Raw genomic sequence first — 10748 nt, forward strand, 5'->3', positions numbered from 1 at the left:
GAATGAGGCAAATCGCTTGCTTACTTGAGCTCTGAAAGTACCGATTTCCTGATCTCGGAAAAGTACCAGATCTACTTTCTATTTGTCTGAAATCGTCCCGATATCAAAGCTTTCTCGAAATGAATGAAGATAAGATTAAGTAAGGGCGCTATGTTCAGATTCTGAACTAAAGCACTAGTTGAGGTCTGAAAGCCTTATGAGGAGAAGGTAAGATAAGGGGAAGAAGCGGGGTAGAGGAATTGGTCAACTCATCAGGCTCATGACCTGAAGATTGCAGGTTCGAATCCTGTCCCCGCCTAATCATCTGAGACAGACTACGGCCTCGAGATTCCGTGGGTAAGTAACCCAGTGCCTTTTTCAGGAAAAAAAATGAAATACGAACAACCGCGTAGGTCGTCACAAGTAAAGTAGTAAAAAAAAAGAAAGCCATGCCTATCACAGGCCTTCTAGTTCCAGTGCTCACTTTGATCTCGGCCCATTCTTTATTTAGAATGATAGGAATGCCGAATTCTATTCATCTCATTTGTGCCTTTTTTCTCCTGTGTTGTGTAAACGTCCATTTCCCTAAAATGTGTAACTCTCCAGTAGTATATATGATTCGTATTTGTTTGGCATCCCTCTTTTGCTATAGTCTTCGTGTCTATCTATATTCTAGTATTGGTTTTGTATTTTCAGATCTTGTAACGGTCGTTATCGGGGCTTCTTCGGTTTCTGGTTCGGGTGGGAAAATTATTCCCCATTCCAGCCCAGCTACCTCCTCGTCGGAAGATTCATTCGGAATCCAGGTCCTGTCGGAGCCTTGGCCCGTTATTCACAATGAGACCCTTGAATCCTCCATGAGGAATAGAATTAGGGTACTTGAAAATACGGATTGCATTTTTCTCCTTGATAAGGAGAAGGGGGAATATTGGGAAGAAGTCAAAAGAAACCTCGACTCTTGTCCTTCTCAACAAGAATATAACCGAGTAATAGAGTTTGAGAGTCGCGATCTCCAAATCAGAGAACTACGACATAAAATAAATGTTTATCAATCTTTCAACAGCTACTGCGAGATAATCCAACCTTGGCGGATAGGGCCATTTACAATCCGCAATCAGCTTTTGTTGATTTGTTAGACGACAACCGAACGGAAATTGATGAACAAGTCGGAAGTCCCTTAGAGAGAGACCGCCGCGAGCCGCAAAACCAAGTTGATTGATTTGGCGCTCGGGTGTTGGTTGTTCGGTTTATTTTATTTTAACTTTGCTTCAGCATGCGTTAACAGCTGCTTGGGGTACGATGACAAAGAGAAGTTCGGCTTGGCTTTCCAGGCTTAAAGAGCCTTGTTACTATGTACTACCTTCTCGCTTCTCCTTCACTTTAAAGCCTCTATCTTTCAGCACTATGAACTCTAAGTCACGGTACGGGCCCTTTATATATAACTTGTACGAGAAGTAGGGTAGGTGTAGTACGTACGCATATATATAACTTGTACTTGAAGCACGGTAGGTGTAGTACGTACGCATGGAGTTCTCGCATGGACTGACGCCTAGGAGTGAGAGGGTTGTGCTAAATGAAGAGCTCTATTCCAGTCCATAAAGTGAGGAATCAGGTAGCACGACTTAAGGGTCGATCTTAATAAAGAAAGGAGAGAACATACCTATTGAAGGAAAAAGAGAGGATAACGCATCGACGAAATAACCCAAAAGGTGCGGGTCTCACTATTGACCGCGGCATTGTTCCTCCTGATGACAAAACTCTGATTCATTCAGTCGTAATGCTTAAATGCCTTCTGTTCAAAAGAAGGGGAGAAGATTCTCAACCCATATGAGACAGGGTAGCCGCCTAGATTGTTACTGCTGCTGAGCCTGCTAAGCTAAGCCACATGCAGACTTCGAGTACCTTCATGTAGAACAAAAAAGATACCAATCAGACCACACCAAGTGCTCTTGAGAATAGGCTTACTTCGAAATAGGAGCTTGAATGAACGCCAGGGAATTCCCTTTTGGAATGTTTTTTTCTTATATAGTGTAGGTAAGAGTTAAAGATGCTTGTACTCCTCCCCTTACTCTAACGTTCTTAGGCGGGGGCAGGATTCACCAGCACGAGTAGCAAGATAAGTATAAGTCATCGTAGTGTAAGGTCCAGATTAAGCGATTTAGCCTGCTGAAGATGCTCCAGTTCTGTTGACTCAGATGCTCGGGATGAAGATTATGAGCCTGATGAGCGTGATCGATAGCCCGATGCTCGTGGTAGAGATGAAGAGCTACCTCTTCTATTGGTTCAGTAGTTGATTCATTAGTCGAATCCGTTTTTGATTATGCAATAGATTAAGAGAAAAAGTGCACCCTGCATCAATAGCAAATCCAGTAGCATAGGCAGTTGATCCATCCATTGAAAAAAATCCTACGTAATGCCGATGCATGAACCCCTCTCGGCCCCCAAAGGTCCGAAATCACCGTACGCACTCCTCCATATCCCACTCTGGAGGTAGGGCACGAGAATCTTCTATTTTTTCTTGAGTGGAAGTAGGAATGGAGTGGCTCATGCCAGACTGGAGAAATCCTACTTATCGGCTAGCTCAATCGCAAATCGGGCATCCCCATGATAGATTTAGCCAGCTTCTTAGCTCAGCCTCATGCAGACCTTCGGGACTCACCATTCTCACTTCTATTTTTATGAATTCTAGATATAGGATTCCATTTCGTCTCCACAAGTTAGCCTGTCTGCCTGCAAGGCCCAATCGAAGCTGATTGTCCCCGTGGCGGATAGCGCCCCTTCACTCACTTGTGGTTTCGCTACTCTCCTAAACGGGAAAAAGCAAGGGCTTACCTTAGAAGCTCTTTTTAAGTTTCCGTTTCACTAAAAAGAAAGGGCCTTCTAGCGATAGAGACTAACAAGGGAACTTACCAATACTAAAGGCGGATCGATCAGGCTGAAGTGTAGCATCTCAAGCTTATCTTTCTTTTGCACCCGCCTACCCTGTACTGCCGAACGTTTGCTACAGTTAGATTATTATAATATATATAATAAACCGATTCGATTCAAGTGATTGAAACACAGGACCCTTTTCCACAGTTACAGGACCGTTACGACAGTTGTTGATACCGAAAAAGTTTCCCTCAGACATCTCGACCGGGAAGTAGCATATCTTTCAAGAAAAAAATTCGGAAAAAACCAACCCTAAAAGCTATCTTGAATAAAAGAAGGGAACCTTATTCGTGGACAGATGAGCGTTTGCGACCGTTTACAAGAGTTAATACCGAAACAGACAATTCCAGATGCCCTCAGACAGATACCACTAAACAAGTAAAGGACAACGGATAGTATTCGTGGATATAGCGGGAAGACCTACTATCATTCAAGGAAGCGGACCGTTGACGACAGCGGGATGGACAGATGCTACTCAAAAAGCCGATTATCGCATGTTTTTAGAGGCCGTACTTGACCCATCCGACCCCTGTAGTCGCGATTTCGCAAATAAAATAGACCTTTCCGGAGCTTTTCCTCATGGAACGATAAGACCGATGCCACTATCGCCTCTTGGCTTTGCTTTAATAGAAAATATTTGACTGGTTGGAAGGAACGTTATACGACTTTTTGACTTTGCAAGAGTAGTTTCATCGGTGGAAGGGAGGGAGAAGGTTGTTCGACTGAAGCCCGACCTCTATGATCTGAAATGAGTGCGGAAATGTCCCTTTAAGAAAAGGATCTTTACAGAAAAAGAGCTCAGAGGTTTAGTCAGCTATTGTCCTATTTTCTTTTTTCTTCTCGATGAGAGGCTTCCCCAACAGCACTGGTTTGTCAACCTCCATGGTCTTTCCCAATCCAATCTTTTTCTATTACTGACACCTGGAGCCAGCAACAATTGCTAAAGCAACTCCCGAACCTAATTCCTAAGGTCACATACCTGTCGCATAAAAAGAAAATGCATATATAGTTGGAATCTCCAATAGGGCAGGCATTAATATGAAAAGGTTTACTTTCCAGCTGGGACATCATCCACAGCTAGATCTTAGAAAGAAATTGCCCATCATTTGCACATCGATACGTGCCTGCTATGCTTCCCCCTTGTCGGACTAGGAGCTCTACTAGGCTTGACCGTGGGAAATTGCTTTAGTAGATCGAAAGGGCAAAGAGAGCCACCCGGTCATCATGGATAAAACTACCACTCTTTCAATTGGCGTCTAACCATCTTCTTCTCACTAGGGCCGGGATTGGTCTTTCTAATCAATCAGAAAATTCACCGGTGGATTGATTGATCTAAACCAAAGACTTGATTATAGGAGAAAGGCGTTCTCATACCCTGATACCCCTTTGTGGAAACCTAGAACAGAAGAAAGTCTCTTTAGGATTAGGATGGCTCTGTCCTAGCTAGACTGAGTCACAACTACTTATTATATTCTAGAAGACTCGGGCACACTTCCCTATACTTCTCCTAAGTGACATCAAAATCCTCTTTCAGCCGATTCGAAAGCAACAATAGATGAGATTTTGAATCAGACAGAGGGTTCACGCCTCACCCTTCAAAGGGGGACTGGGGAGTTAAGACTTCCTTGCTCTTAGGCCCCTTTAAGGCTTAGGGAAGGGGCCAATAAGATCAGGAAGAAGGAGATTGGATCCCTCCCCTTCCATATGGTTGTTAGCTCTTCTGTGTCGTGTCAAGCCAGTTCATGAATGAATGGCAATCATGAGTGTAAATCGGCTTGTTAGGGTCCGGTCGTGGCCAAGCCTCGAATCGAATCCTGGATCAACGCCCTTTTTCGCTTAACCCATTCGTTCAGAGTCGACAACTGCAGATAGGCCTCTCCCCAATGCAAGGCAAGGTGAGTTTGTCGGGCATGACGTGCTTGTGCCTATCCCTTTTCAGAAATAATAGATTGCAGCTAATCCAGTTGATCCTGTATAGGCGGAGGTGAGGACGGGGGACGAAGCAAATTAAAGTTTATCCTAAACTAAAGAAGTCCAAGTTTTCGTTTTTTCCGGGTATGAGGCAAAGCCAGAAGTGGTTTATCCAGGCTGGTTGAACCCCCGAAAGAAGCACCAATAGCATAAATAGCTATCATGGTTGGAGCGGAGCATAGATAGCAAAGGTATGGGTAGAGGTCAAATGCACACATCTACCAGGTATGTGGTGAAAAGAATTCCATACCCGCCTAAAATAACTTAAGCCTAAAACGAAGTAAGAGGCCGGGTCAACAATCTAATAGGTTGCGTTCCCCCATTCGAGAAGAGGAATCCTAGCTAGCTACTGGATGGAGGGCGGAGTAGAAAAGTCATTGCACAGGGGTAGCATCAAGAGAAGAGCGACTTCCACTTCATAGTTGCTTTCTCCAACTGAGAGGTAGACTGCTTAGTTGGGGCGGGAACTCATACTGCAATAAGAGGGTCTGCTAGACGAAAGATTAGCCTCGGACCCTATTCGCTCACATGCATGGATGAGAAGAAAGAGGATCTCGGGAGGGTCAAACTTTGGACCTCGGAAAGGGCCTTTGAAAGTGGGTATAGTCCCTCTTAGGAAAGGACATCGTGTGGTACTCTTTCATTGGCTAATGTGAATAGTAGGGGCTAAAGGCGAGTGAAGTGAGATCCGAGCTAGGTTAACTTCTTCTCTTATGAAATGGATAGTTAGAGGCGTGATCTATTCTATAAACAGATATCGGAACAGAGATTGAAAGCAGGAACCAGAGATCAAACTCCATAGTGTGAAATCCCGTGATTTGAGCCTATCAGTATGGGATATCATAGGCTTCCCTTGGTTCGCTCGGTGTAGGTATCACCTTGATGCGCGTAGCTATTGCCTTGATCCTTTGGTCTGCTCGGGTCATTCCATTGATACGCTCATCGGGCTCGTCGTTAGGGCTGACAAGGAGAGGAATCATTCCCATCGAATCTCTTCTCCCAGATTTCTTTGTAGTCCAACTTGGTATATGTAAGAATTCATGCTCAGTTGGGGGAATAGTGTGACTTGGCTGCTTTCTTCGAAAATTTTATTATTCTTTTTTTCCTCTGTTTTGTAAGTGAACGAAAGGCTAACATAAGCTAGAGTGGAACGATCTACTTTTCTATCTTGATGGCTGCGAAAGCCTTAATTCAATTAAAATGTTATATGGTTTCAGCTGATTACAAGCACAGCAGGGTAGTAATGCATAAAGGAAGGAATCGAGCGAATGTAAGTGCTTCGCTTGTTACGTTACAGCCAGTAAAGAAGAAAGCACTACTTCATGGGAAGTTGCCAAAGGGCAGTCCGACGTCTCCTTAAGGTAAGGCAGTTCACTCGTAAGGCCCCAAGGTAGGCTCGGTTCCGGTAGAGCCTGGAGCGACCTGAAGATGGGGTTCACCCTTCCCAAGGAAGGCACTGTGGGAATTTGGAGCGAATCGAGCTTGGTTTGGTCGCCCTAAGCCTAAGCCCCTTCCAGCTAGTAAAGAATGAATTCTTCGAGTTTGAGTTTTGGTTGTTTACCAACAAATTATGCATGGTTATGCATGGGACTCTTAAGAGAAGACTTTCTATAGTGATTTACAACCACCCTCACTGCACACTTTAAATATCTGTTGCCATCAAAGACAGTTCCATTCGATCTTAGCGGTTCGTTGGCCTCTCTCCGTCTCAGTTGGTCAGTGACTCTGTCGTTCTTTCCCTTTGCTTTGAAGTAGGCTCTGATTCAGTAGACCGGAAAGCACCGGACCTTAGCTTACTTCTTAATACTTTTATTCGACTTCCAGCAGCAAGAGACAAAGGAAGTAAGATGGGGGCGATTGGCCTTTACGCTTTGGATTGGAAGGAAAGAGCAAAGGGAGATCGGCCTTTACGTACGATGCCGAAGATAAGACTTAAAGAAGGAGCTTACCACCGTCCTTGCCTGCCTCACCTGTGCTTATTCCGCGGTTGCTTTAACCTTCTTGAAAGGGCTATTGACAGCAAGAAAGGGAGGTAACAGATCAACGGCTAGAACGACCAGCTAGAACGAAAGCGCATATAGGAAACGAAACTAAGACCTATGGTGCCATATAAGATAAGCATTTCCAGATCGGGTCAAGATTTCGAGCTTAGAATTGAGTGAGGTTTAACTGATTTAAGGGGTTCCTCCATAATAGCTATAATTAAGTAAGTGGAATTTCACTACGAAACTTAGCAATAAGTCCATCCGATAGTGGGTGGTTTGGAGATCAAAAAGTTAAGTTTTTATGGGCGGAGGTATAGCTAAAAAGTATAAGGCTTTCGCTGTGACTAAGGATAGACAGGACTCTCGGTTCGTCTGAGCCTGAGTCGAAGACTTCGGATCCTGCATCTGCTTCAGTTAATTAGGTTAAAATGTGCCTTAAATGGTGTTTTGATCCTAATCCTAGCTAGTCATCATCCAAAGTTGAGGCATTCAACAACTTTCTGAGACACCATTCTTCCCATAGCCCTAAAGGATTAGGCCAGCCTCAACGTTTCTACAAGCTCAGTTTCTACCCAACTTTTTCCGAGAGAACCGACTACGGGGGGTGTGCTGATAAACTCAAACTCGTCTCCGGTTGCTGCTGATGTGGAGAAATTGGTACCAGCCTACTCGTGATGTTCCTTGCTTGGTTCGCTATAGGAAGTGCTTTCAGCAAAGGGGGAGGGAGGGTTAGGACATCAAATTCTAGTCTTCAAAAAACTAGAAGAGGTTCAATTCCTCTTTGATGTGGTTAAGGCAAAAGACAGATATAGATATCAGAGAATAAATTTTAAGGTAAGACTGGTTTTTTCTTAGGTCATCGGGTAAAGTTTAATAGTTCCAAGCTAAACGTACTAAATCAATTAGCTTAAAACTATTTATTGGAAAATTCAATAAATTTCTTTGAAATATTTCCTACTCATATTAGCTATCTACGATAAAAGAAAGTAGAAGCCGCTTTTTTCGAGGAAAGTCTCAGTGCGTAAAGAGTCCTCATACAAGAAAAAAAGCCAGTGCTAAAGAAAGAGCTCTCTCTTATGCAATAGTAAGCTTCACAGTTGCTATCGTAGGGCGCAAACGTTTGGTTTAGTCTTTGGCCCAGCCCAATTCAGCATTAATCGGGTATTTGAAGCTAAGCGTATTGTTGTAACAAGGCCAGGAATTCTTCATAGAGTTGGTGTGCTTTTTATTTCAGGAGAAGTGGGTATGTCTTATGAGGGTCGCTCTAGTAGAAGTCCCACCCGGGTGAGGGAAATCCGAAAAGACAATGGCCGATTCAGGTTAACATTAACAAAGGGTCGATGTGAATTGAGCTTGAACGAAGTGAAAGGTACGTAGTCGCGTCGAACGAAGTGAAAGGAATTCGTAAGCCCGCAGCGACCGAAGCAGTATAGGCCTCCTATCCTGCTGTAAGGAAAGGCCCGCTATCCAATTCCATCAATGACTGCCGTCTTGTACTGATGTTTTTTAGTAGGTTAGTGATGGGTTTTTTCTAAATGCTTACGAGACAGAGAGGAGATACGCTAGTGAGATGCGCAGGTGTATGAGCTCTGAGATGTGTAGGTAGAAAGAGAAGAAGCCGTTCCAACTGGTCCTATAATCCTCCTTCCTAGGGTAGTAGTCAATCCGATGTAGCTAATCCGACCGGCATTAGTAGACGAGTACAAATGAATAGATTTGCCCTATGCTACTGACTATATGTAAGCAGACAGGAAAAAGATATGGATTCGTACGACTACCTCTATTGACGGCCTGGAAGCCTCTTAGAACTAACAAACAATCATCTCGACCACTCTTCCTAGGCTTGTACTTTCGCTCTTTTAGATCGTGTAATGCAATCTCAGATCTTCACTTCCTTTGCCTCAAGATCGGATGTGGCTTTCTGGGTCTCCCCTGACCCACACTAGGGCCTTGACTTCGGTTCCAGTTCCAGAGATGGGTTCTGTGGCGAACTCGAGTTGAAGAAGTCAAGCTTTTAGCTTGAAACAAGAATGGATAGAGTTGACTCAAAAGAAAGCGTGGAGCGAGGCCTTTCTAAGGTGGGACGGTTAGCTTTCAACTCAATTCTGTTGCAGCGGCATTAGGGCTTGCAGAGAAAATAGAAATATTTTTATCATTCAATATCCCAGAAGGCCTTTGAAGTAAAATTCCCAGTTGTTTTTGCGCTGCGAGACCAATGAGGAATTCTGTAAATGCATGACCCCTCTTTATCACCGCCACCCTTCAATGTTATGGGTTTGCGACAGTAGCACCAATATCCGCTGTTTTCTCAGTTGCTGGCTTGGGATGAAATAAAATATGATTCGTGGACCGATAGCCTCAAGTGCTGATTTCTTCCTTTTGGTATTGAAGCGGCTCATTCTTTCTGGTTCACGACCGATCTAAAAGTGCTTTCCTTCTAGCTTGACTTGTTCCATTAGGTATGTGGCTTTGTTGTAAGCGGACCTACCAATCATCCTCTCCCCTTTCCCTAAGGGGAAGTGTAGGCATCAGAGAGGCCCCGCCTAGAAATGCAGGGGCTTGCCTTTCTACCTCTCTCCGTATTGCATTCATCCCCATCTTTTGATTCTTTCCATCTTTCCGTTCTCTTGGGCCCCCAAGGAATATTCCATCTTTGGGGAAAAGCACATCAGCCAGCCTTTCAAGCATCCTACTCCTTGTAATCGTATGAGTCCTGGCCTAATCCTTTAGGGCTATCAGTCAAAGTGGGAAAGATTGTTGTCTGAAAAGTACTCCATTACGTATGTATGGTAGTTTTTTCCGTATGCCCGTCTAAGCGAGAGTATGGGTTTCCGGCTAGTCTTGGAAGTCTTGTAATGGATTCTTCTGGTTGGGTTGTAGCGCGGGTTTCCGTTGGGTGAACCCTTATCGATCTTCTTCTTGTTTGGTAAGCGGCTTCTTGCCTGGCACATTAACCTCCTTTAAGTTGATTTGACTACTCTTTGATCTCTTTCCCGCATTCTTTCATTTCTTTCGTATAGGGAGTGGATTAAGTTGACTTTCTTCCCCACTCTATAAGAAAGTTCCTTCAGCGGTCTAAGCTTCTCTGCCCGCTTTGCATTACGTATATCAGTCGATTCGGTAATCATTCGTTAGCTCTTCATCCCGTAAGGATTCGAAGTAGTGTCTCAGTGTAACCGGCCCCGCCGGGCAGAAATCCTCTAAGAGTCCCGCAGGTAACCCCGTAGGCTAACTTATCCCTCCGCATATTCGTTGAAGCGAGGGCGGGCGGGCTTTGCCCCTCATCAAGGATTTCTTCCTTTTATCGCTTCCTTGATGAAGCAGCCTTTGCCACATTCCCTAGTCCGTCTAGCTCTCTCCTCGTGCAAGCCTTCTATTAGCAGTTCAAGCAGTCGAATCGGTAATTGCCTAATCTAATTTGTTTGCTGTTCCTTCTTTTCTTCCATGAGGAAGCGGAGAGGTAGCGTGTAGGTTTGACTAATGCAACTAGTCGGCCGAAAGGAATCAATTCTCGTGTAAGAACCCCTAGTGGCCCGGTTCGTCTGTGTCTTAGTCGTGGAAGGAGCATTGGCTTAGTCTTGAGACTCTTTAACTCCTCAGTCAAATAAGGTTTTCGTTCTTCCTCAGTTGATGTTTCGAGTTTTGTTTATTTTTTTTTTTTTTCTTTTTTTTTTTTTGTTTTTGATCATTCTTTAGCCGCTTTCTCCTCAGTTGAATGTCTTTCGAGGTGTCGTGAATCTTTGAAGGTTCTTTTCGGGCACCATTACAGTTGCGTTTTTGTCTGCTGCTAAGGTCAATGCTTTGGATTCGGTAAGCAATCCGTCTAGTGGTCCATCAGCTTTCCACCTTACATTCGGTCCTACGAGTGATCCATTTCCTTCA

The 10748-nt window shown here is 44.2% G+C and overlaps 1 non-coding gene across 1 annotated transcript; it reads left to right on the plus strand.

Annotated features, from left to right (window-relative positions):
- The first annotated feature begins 224 nt into the window (after positions 1-224).
- On the plus strand, positions 225-298 carry TRNAM-CAU (transfer RNA methionine (anticodon CAU)). The gene has a single exon. It is a non-coding gene; the product is annotated as a tRNA-Met (tRNA).
- The last annotated feature ends 10450 nt before the right edge of the window (positions 299-10748 follow it).

The sequence above is a fragment of the Arachis hypogaea genome, chromosome 7, assembly GCF_003086295.3.
Source record: "Arachis hypogaea cultivar Tifrunner chromosome 7, arahy.Tifrunner.gnm2.J5K5, whole genome shotgun sequence".
In the NCBI taxonomy this organism is placed as follows: Eukaryota; Viridiplantae; Streptophyta; class Magnoliopsida; order Fabales; family Fabaceae; genus Arachis; species Arachis hypogaea.